Below are 9,974 nucleotides of genomic sequence, written 5' to 3'. Positions count from 1 at the left end.
TAGAACAGCCTGGAAAGGGTAAGTCTTTTTGCTTATTGATTCTTTATCGCTGGGCTCTAGAGAAATAATGGCCAGGTCCCCTGTTGGGTCCCTCGGAGCCCTGTCTCTCCTCCTCTGCTCAGCACGGCTGATCAGCGGGTGTCCCAGAGCAAGAGGGAGAGAAAAGCTGGACTTAGCAACATCACCCACCCGAGGGTTGGGGGTAGCCGAGGGCGTGGTGACTTTGGAGTCCCACAGACTCTGCCAGTTAGATCTGTGTAACCTCTCTGAGCCTCGGTTTCTTCATCTATAAAATGGGTATGATAACAGTACCAGCCTCAGTGGAATGTTACAGGTGTGCATAAGGTTATGCATGTAAGGCTCTCAGCCCGGTGCTTGACAGGTACTAAGCGCTCACTGTTGTCACTGTGATTATCTGCCCCCTGCCCTCCCTGGGCTTACAAACCCCAGTGTTTAACTAGCAATGTAGGCAGGTGTGGAAATTGCCTGCTCCCTGTCCTGGGGCCCCTGGGAGAAGACGGCTCTGCAATATGAAACCCCTGAGGGTCAGGAGTCCAGCCAGGTGCGAGCATGTGCTCCCTGGGTCTCCCGGCCAATACCCACTGCCTTCCCTCTCTTCCCTGCACTGTCCTGTCCTGCCTCAGTTGTCACTCATGCTGGGAATTCCTGCGTCTTCTGTGTGCACATCTGTTCCCCAGGAGCCCCCACTCTGTGTGCCTCCCAGCTCTGCCCTGCACTTGGGCAAATCATTTAACCACTCTGCGCCTTTGTTTTCTCATCTGAAAGCTGGGAATAATAGTGCCGCCTCCTGGGGTTGTGGATCAAACCAGGTCACCAGGTGAAGCACTTAGAAAGTGCTGGGGCCTGTTTAAGTGGCCACTCAGTGTCAGCTGTTCTGTCATTACTGCTGAAAGGCGAGTCTCCTAGGAGTAGGGGTTCTGAGAGGTGCCACTGTCCTGTGAAAACCCTGGATGAGAATCTTCAGCCTCTTTCAGAAACTGTGAGCTCATTAGCATAATAAACCACCTGTGAAGGACCTTTGACTCCTATAAGCATTAACAACAAAGAGTAAAAAGCCTGAGGCCTAGGTGTCTGTCCTGTATACCAATAGGTTGCTGGTTAGGTTCCCTGTCAGGGCACATGCCCAGACTGTGAGCTCAATGTTTCTCTCTTTCTCTCTTTCTTCCTCTCCTCTCTCAAATAAATGAAAACATATTTTAAAAAATAAAGTTAGAGGTGAAGTCATTATGGTCCCATGGCTGCAAACTAGAAGAAAATATAACTCAACAAGAATAAGAGACTCTTTAAAAAAAAGAAGTTATAGCAATAAAAATAACATAGAATTCCAATGAGGAAGAAAACGGGCATCTAAAGGAATCCATGTGGCTACAGGGGAAATCACTAATGAGCCTAGATTTTAAAAGACAGACTGGGAAAAACGTATTTGCAGCAAATATTCGATAAATATTTAGTATCTTTAACATATAAGAGCTCACACAAATCTTATATAATAAAGGCCTAATATGCAAATCAACCAAACTGTGGAAGGACAGGTGGAACGACTGGTCACTATGACATGCACTGACCACCAAGGGGCAGACGCTCAATACAGGAGCTGTCCCCTGGTGGTCAGTGCACTCCCACAGGGGGAGCTCTGCTCAGCCAGGAACCAGGCTCACAGCTGGCTAGTGCAGCAGCAGTGACAGGAGCCTCTCCCACCTCTGTGGCTGTGCTAAGGAGCAGTGAGCCAAGAGTTAAGGAGCAGCGAACAGGTGGGTGGTAAGGAGGGAGGGGTCCTGGACTGTGAGAGAGCACAGGCCAGGCTGAGTGACACTCCCCCACCTCCCACCCCCTTGTGCATAAATTTCGTGCATGGGGTCTCTAGTTCTCAATATAGACTATCCCTGACTATGGTTATTACTAACACTTTCTCTTTTTGTTATATGTTATTTTATTCAGTTCTTACATGTCTGTGAACACTTTGATCCTTCCTTTCTTCTCTCCTCCCTTCCTCCCTCCCTCCCTCCCTTCCTTCCTTCCTTCCTTCCTTCCTTCCTTCCTTCCTTCCTTCCTTCCTTCCTTCCTTCCTTCCAAGTATTGTCAGCTGCACCACCAATAATAATAGTAATAATAATAACAGCTACAATGAAAGTAATATATGCCAGGAAGGTGTCTACAGAATTTGCATGTTTAAATCCTTTAACTTTCACAACAACTTTGCAAGATAGAAACTATTATTATCCTCATTTGGTACCGTAGTATTAATGAGATACTCAGTGCTTCATTGTACTGAGACAGACAGATGTTACCTAGCCACCCAAGATCACAAAATGGCAGATCCAGATCCAACTCAGGACATCTGGCTTCAGCACCTGCATCCTTTACTGTCATTCTTTACCACATGCAGCACTAGCCTGGGTATGTGCATATGTTGGTGAAGGTACAGACAAGTTCCTTACCCTGGTCAACTTACAATCTGTGAAGAATATCGATCAAGACAAAAACAAGTAAACAGAAAACTAATCTCAAAATAGAACTCCACCTCTCCCACCCCATACTGAAATGTTTAAATCAGTGAAGCAAGTTGAGCACAGGGAAGAGAGGTGACAGGTGATAACCGGCAAAACAAGATCAATTGTATTTTACTTTGTGTGAAAAACAACTTTCATTTCTAACATCAACATTTATTTTTATGAGTTTTAAAACACTTCACCTTAATAGGTTATGATAACGGAGCCTCTGTAGTTAATGTGATGCAGATGTAAAAGTGGGACAAAGGAGTTGGGAAAAGAATTAAGAAGTTAACCTCAGCAAGTGCTTACATTTTGTTTGGTAAAGTCCCTTCCAAAGCTTTCACCTTTGGTCCAGGGCAAATAAGTTCGAGAGTGAAGCCCAGATGACTAGAGTTGAATAACCACTTAAATTGGTCTCCAGATACTTGCCAGCCTTCCAATTTATGGTACATAGTTTTGCCTACCTCCTCTCTCATCTTTTTTCTTAAGGGTTCTGAAATAACTTTCCTCCTCCCATCCTCAACAAAACTCCCATCCTTTTAGAATGATTAAATATGTTATCCTCAAAAGTAAATATTTTTTCTAGCTTCCAGTTCCAGTGCTTTGGATATAACGAAGTCTCCAGTGGCTTGGTCATCTTTGCTGTTCCCTTCTTGGAGGGGACCCTTCACCCTCACCTAGTCTCCTAATTATTACAAGAGTTTGCTCCATCTATTTTCTTTGTTTCCAGGGACCAAAATCACAATAATGATTACTTAATCTCTTTTCCTTCTAAGCATTGCTGAGGATAACACAAGCTATTGGCAGTAGAGTGGCCTAACCATTGCAGCATTAAGGCAAGATGTGATTGTGCTGCACACAACCTTGAGAATTACTGTTTGGAAGCTCCAAATTTGAGTCAAATCCATGATAATATAAGTTAAATATTGAAAAGCAAGTATTTAATGCTGTCCATGTATGCTCCATTTTTATAGTCAGATATAACATATAGTCAATAAGATAAAAATCTAAGATAATAACATCAACAATGCTTTAAGCAAGTATACAGGACCACAGGCCTTAACCAAGAAGGTCAAATTCCTTGAGCAGAACCACTCATTCACTTAAAAACCTAGAAAACAGATTATGTGCCAGGCCTGAGAATACATGAAATATAATTTTTCTCTGTAATTGAGGCTATTCAATCAACTCTAAATTTGCCATCACATTCTCCGCCCCAGAAAGCACACCCTCAACATGTGTAAAAGAAACCTAAACTTTAAAGAAGTCCAAAGGAAAAATGAATATGGCACTTACTTAAAAAGAAACTTAAAGCCTACTTCAAGCTCGGCCGGTGTTGCTCAGTGGGTTATGCGCTGTCCTATGCACTAAGAGGTTTCTGGCTCTACTCCTGGTCAGGGAACATGTCCAGTTGAAGTTGCAGGCTCCATACCCAATAGGGCATATGCAGGAGGCAGCTGATTGATGTTTCTGTCTCTCTCTCCCTCTTCCTTCCTCTCTCTCTAAAATATCAATAAAAGCATATTTTTAAAAAGCCTACTTCAAAAGAATAATAAGTTAGAAAGGAAATTTGCCCAATAAAAGATTACTCTTTCCTCCCAAAAAGCACTGAAAACTACCTCCTGACTTACATCAAATAGGTTCACAAGGAATTAGAAGGAATTAAGAGTGAAGTAGAGTACCCAAGTAAGAAAAGCTTATATTGACTGTTTTTTTTTATAACGCAATGAGCAACCTAAGATTAAAATTGGACTGATAGTATGAGAGTATTTAAATCTGATGATTGCTTTAATATTTACTTGAACGGTTTAATTTCTTCTAATATCAGTCATTCTCCAAATTTTGATTAAAAAAAAATAAACTTTTTGAAAAAAGTTTTAAGGATTGTAGGAAATACACTTGTATTTATTTTTTATATTTTTTCTTTTTTTTGGTTCTAAAATAAAAATTCAGTTTATTTCATCTGTTTATGACACAGTACACAAGAGGCAAAGTGTTTCACATCATAGATTTCACTTCCAACTCTTCGAATGTTCATTTCTTTGGCTAAAAGGAGAGACTAGACGGGAAAGCCAGGCAATTTTTAGGCGACTGAGATAAGGTGAGGCAGAGGCAATGTTAAGGGCATCCTCACAGGGACAGGCATAGGGATGGGCCCTAGTCGCAAGCAGATTTCCTAGAACTGTTGGCTGGACGCATAGGAGCGCCACTCCTGGGTGCTCGGGCAGCTGCGGGCTCAGTTATCCCCGCCACACAGGCACAGCAGCGCTTCCTGGTCGTCACCCTTGGTATCTTGCTGGATGTAATGGTACAGGGACTTACTGTACTTCCTCTTGAATTCAGACCTGATCTTCAGCATGTCCACTTCACTGCGGAGATCATGATTCTGATCAGGACCTTGCCGCGTGTCCCCTTGCCCTTCATGGAGCCGTATAGTCGCTCAGCAAAATATAGGCGCTTGTTCTGGGTACAGTGGACCGGGTTCAGGAAAGCATTTCCCAGGTCTCCCTTGACTTCCTTCTTGATGCTCTGCAACATGTCACAAGGGCTGTAGCTCTTGTACTTGTCAAATACTTTCTGGAGGTGGGACACGGTCACGGTGCTGACCCACTTGGGAACATCAGTTCCTGTCTCTTCACTCCAGCATCACAGAGATCCCGGGCAATCAGCTCATAATCGACGACACAGCCGCCCTTTGCTCTTCTACCCTTTGCAAGGGCAGCATCAGCTTGTGGAAGTCGCCAGATGTGTCGGAAATAGCGTCCTTCTCCAGATGAGTCTTGTGCATTTCCTTGTAGACTCTGTTAGTTTCCCGTAGCTCCTGGCTGGTCCTGGAGCCGATGATCTCAGTGAGAGAGTCCTCAGTGCCAGCCCTGTCATGGAGGCCTTCAGCTCGGGAGCATCGTATGAGCAGGCGTTTCCAAGAGGCCCAGAGTCACGGTCTCCAGGGGGCTGGACAGGGCTGGCTTGGCGCTGATGCAAGTTCCTTTTCGGTCTTCCCTGGTAGACGAAAGCAATATCCCGCCTCTGTTCACTGCTGCGCTTGGTCAAAACGTTGACATGGTGACCTCATCCACCCCTTTGGTCTTGATGGCCCTTTCAATGTGCAAAGCGTCCCGGTGGGCATCGAAGTTGGGGCAAGCTCTGATTGACCCATACACACGTACGGGTGTGGAGCGATCGCCCTCGAAGTCCAGCTTGCACAGAATTTCGAGAACAGGAGACATTTTGAAAGAAGCTGGGCCGGGCGCCAAGAGCTGAGTGTCCCCAGATACGGAGCAGGAAATACTCTTTTAAAAACTGAGTGCCCTGGTCCGTGTGGCTCAGTTGGTTGGAGCATCGGCCTATACATCAAAAGGTGGTGGGTTCGATTCCCACTCAGGGACATGCCCAGGTTGCAGTTTCAATGCCTGGTCAGCTCATGCAGGAAGCAACCAACCGATGTTTCTTTCTCATATTGATGTTTCTCTCTCTCCATTTCTCTTTCTCTTTCTCCCACTTCCTCTCTCTAAAGTCAATAATAATTTTTAAAAAACTGAGTAAGAACAAGTTTAATATTTATTCTCCAGGAAAATACACAGAATCCAACAATAAATTTTGGTTAATCTTCAGAATGATGTCAACAGAGTATGCAAACCAACTGAGTTTGGCACATCATACTGGACGCATTTTTTTTTTTCATAGTATATATTCAAGGCCACCTTACACAATTAATACCCATTACTCAAAGGACAAAACAATATGACCAAATGTGTAGGTGTTTAGCTATTCTTCAGCATAAGACATTTTACAAAAATAGAGAATGAATATCCATGCACACTCACTAAACCCATTGAGTACTTTAGGTCAAGAAGTACATAAATAATTTATATTTTCCACTGAAGTACTTTGCAATGTTATCCAATTTACAGAGCACATACCATCACACATAAATGTTTGGAATCTCATTAAAACATAATATGACTCTACTGATGTATCAGCCAGATTCTGAATTCTAGAAAATCTCTCCAATTTTGAACTATAAAAACAGACATTAATATTATAAGGAAAGCTTTAGTGATATATCTGCTCACCTGCTTCTCTTGGCCCATGAGTTTATACTGTTTACAGGGCCTTTCTACCAATAAGATAAAATAAAATAGAACCTCTCAAGGGATTTTTTTCTCTAGAGCCTAGTGCGGTTTAAATTTCATGTATAGCTTCTAAGCACAGCGTGAAAAAAAAATGCATTTTGGAACAACAACAAAAAAAACCCCTTAGAAATAATTCAATTCAAGGATGTCATTTTAAAGATGAATAAATTCAGCACCAGACAACTCTCCAGCAGAAATTCTTAGAAACATTGTGATCTTACTTTCTATGTGCCATTAATAAACGGGTTTGCAACTCATGGGATCTTGTCACTTGGTATCATAAAATTTACATCATCTTGGATATTCTCTAGAAATTCTAGTTCCTCGGAGATTAATGTTCTGGCTCTAGTGACCATCTTGTTTTATGATATACTACAGGGATATGCTGTATTCCACTGTCCTTATGTTAATCAGGGCAAAACTGAAATTCTAAAAAAAAAAAAAAAAAAGGTGTCAGGTAATAGACAGAATACTCCAAAGAGCCTCAGTCATATGTCTGGGAGACATTTGGTTTCTTACCAAAAACAGCCTAGGACTCTAATTGTAGCTATTTTCTTTTGAGAAATGGATAGTAAATGACAAGATGATACCTAATCCTCATAACACAAAGTCATGAAATTTATTGATCCACCTCAAAACTGCTGCAGTTTCCATATATCAAGGCTTTCAAGTAGTAGCGCTCTCTCTGTATATCATGCACATTAAGGTTTTATTAAAAATTCAATGAAATATTTATATCTCAGTTATAAATCCCTGATGGGTAGATGAATGCAATCAAGACACAGTGATTTTCCAATGTGAGTTTATACATAGAACATTTTGTCATGGCAATGAATGCCCTTTAGTGCTACAAAGAAAACAGTTGTTAAGTGCCCTACTTGTTACATGGGAATGACTATTTGACCACTGTTTTAATTCTTCTCCTACTTCACCTCTGTCCTAGCCCCATTCCTGTCTGAAGGCTAAAACTGATTTACAAGAAAATTCCCATAGGAACTATTTCAAATCTCCCTGGGCAATTTTGAAAAAATTTTAAATTTCCCCAGGTGATTCAGAAATAATTTTATAATAATGCATAATAAATTTTATGCAGATTTTAAAGCTATTCTTTCTATTAAAATTCCCAAGATAACATTTCTTACAGTAATTCCATTGTGTAAGTACAAAGGCAATTGTCAGTAATTCCAAATGATGTCGATATTTGAAGACAAAAATATCTGTCTGTCCTGAGTTCCACCAGCAGGGCTCCCATCATGCTCTTCTCAGGGGCAGCATTCACAGATAGCAGAAAGTGATGGGAATGGAGACACTGACACCCAGGCCAAGGGGCTCTCATCCTGAAAGTCACATCTGGATGATTCAGTTATATGTTCAGTTATTTATTTAAATGACTATTGCTTTCTAGAAAGTATGTTCAGAATTTAAGAGTTGTTTGTGTTTGCCTTGAATATCAATAAAATCTTGAATAAAACTGATTTCCAAACCAATGATCTCTTTTATAATACAGTTTCATTTTTCAAGTGCATTTCAGTAAACATTTTAAAAATATTTTGCAAAGCATTCACCATATTCCTGTATTATTAACCTGCCTTTCTACTTTCATAAGGTAGAAACTTATAAAGAAGAACTAAGTGCCATATTATTTGTTCCTTCAGACTTCTTTAAAGTTTAGGTTTATTTTACACATGATGAGGATGTACTCTCTGGAGATAGAGAATAATGAGGAGAGAGCTAATCCTATAGAATAAAAAAGTAATATGCAATTAGACTGAACGGCAGAACAACAGAACAGCCAATCAAAGCATAATATGCTAATGATATGCTAAGGCTGTTAAACTGCTCTCTATTATGTGCACTGACCACCAGGGGGCAGACGCTCTGACCCATTGGTTAGCTTGCTGCTGGGATCCTGCCCTGAGAGAGACAGGCCAGACATGCCCTGGAGCCCTCCCACAGTCCCTCCCCAGCCCGAGTGCACCGGTGGGGTCCCTCAGCCTGGCCTGCATCCTCTTGCAATCTGGGACCCCTCAGGGGATGTCAGAGTGCCAGTTCCAGCCCAATCCAGCAGGCCACTCCCCTTGGGAGGATGCCAGATACAGGGCTCATGGCTGGTGAGCACTGCTGCAGCAGCACAAGCCTCTCTGGGGACTGATTGGGCTCAAGCCCGCTGCAGGCATAGTGGGGCCAGGATGAGTGGGAGCGACAGGTAGGAGCTGCAGGCAGCATTGGACTGTGGGGTTTTGGCCTGATCCCTGCAGGCCACCCAGAGAGAGACCCCACCAGTGCACGAATTTGTGCATTGGGCCTCTAATATCATATAACTGTCATCAGTATAGATACGCAAAGTAAGCACATTTGAAGTGGGTTGTGTTCAACATCCTGGGAAAGAAAAATCAAATAAGATCATTTTTAAATCACAGTTTTAAAAAATCAACTTCTAGGGGAAGAAACAGGGGAGGATAAGGGCAAAATAGAAAAGAAATATTTTATTGAGATATTAAAGCTCACCCCTCTCAATAGTTTTACCATCCTTTATTCTTTAAACTGCAAAAAATTGAAATCTGTTAGAAGCACGGCCAAATGTTGTGCATCAGCCTGCCCCCATTACCACAATGTCCTAGCAGAACAGCAAAGGCCTGATGTTTTTTTACAAGAGCCATGCTTACCCTCCATAAATGCTGATGTAACCGTCCTTCCCTGTACTTCTCCCATTTCCCCTTCAACCTGAATTATAAATTAAACTGATTTCATCTCAAGTCTCGCCTTTCTAAGCAGGCTTCTCACAGATTAATTCTAGACACAACAGACTACTAGCTGAGACCTTGAAATAAAATGAGAGCAGTGAGTGAAATGTATAGGGACACTAGATTTTTCATTTTTCTTTGTCTTTCTCTTTTTATCTAAAAAAAAAGAATTCTAAAACTTGCTTTATCCAATGCCAGAATTGAACAAGTACTAGAATTTCTCTGAAACCACAAAATCACAATTTCTAGAATAACTCAGATGAGCCTTTCTTAAATCTGATTATTTTTGACGCATTTATTATTTTATAGTTGCATTGCTAGATATCTCTATTACTCTAATAATTATCTCAAGTCTAGCAGAACCTTTTAATCTAAAGAAATCATAGTTGCTGTCTCATGAATGATTTTGTCGAGGTCAGTACAAGGAAAGTATATTTGCTGGAAGTATGCTTGATTGTCATTTGTTTGTTTAAAGGATAATGAAGCTTTAGAATATAAAAGCAATCCCTGCCTTCATTTCTCAGCATTCACTGCTGGCTGAAAATTGGTGGGAAACTTGGCTGTTAGGGCAGTCTGTATTTTCC

At 41.6% G+C, this 9,974-nt stretch overlaps 1 pseudogene; it reads right to left on the bottom strand.

The window, feature by feature from the left end:
* Positions 1 to 4,458: 4,458 nt before the first annotated feature.
* On the bottom strand, positions 4,459 to 5,785 carry LOC132236476 (annexin A2-like; annotated as a pseudogene).
* Positions 5,786 to 9,974: the final 4,189 nt, after the last annotated feature.

This window comes from Myotis daubentonii, chromosome 6 (genome assembly GCF_963259705.1).
Source record: "Myotis daubentonii chromosome 6, mMyoDau2.1, whole genome shotgun sequence".
In the NCBI taxonomy this organism is placed as follows: domain Eukaryota; kingdom Metazoa; phylum Chordata; class Mammalia; order Chiroptera; family Vespertilionidae; genus Myotis; species Myotis daubentonii.
The sequence above is the reverse complement of the archived record's forward strand: the minus strand, read 5'-3'. Positions and strand labels throughout refer to the sequence as shown.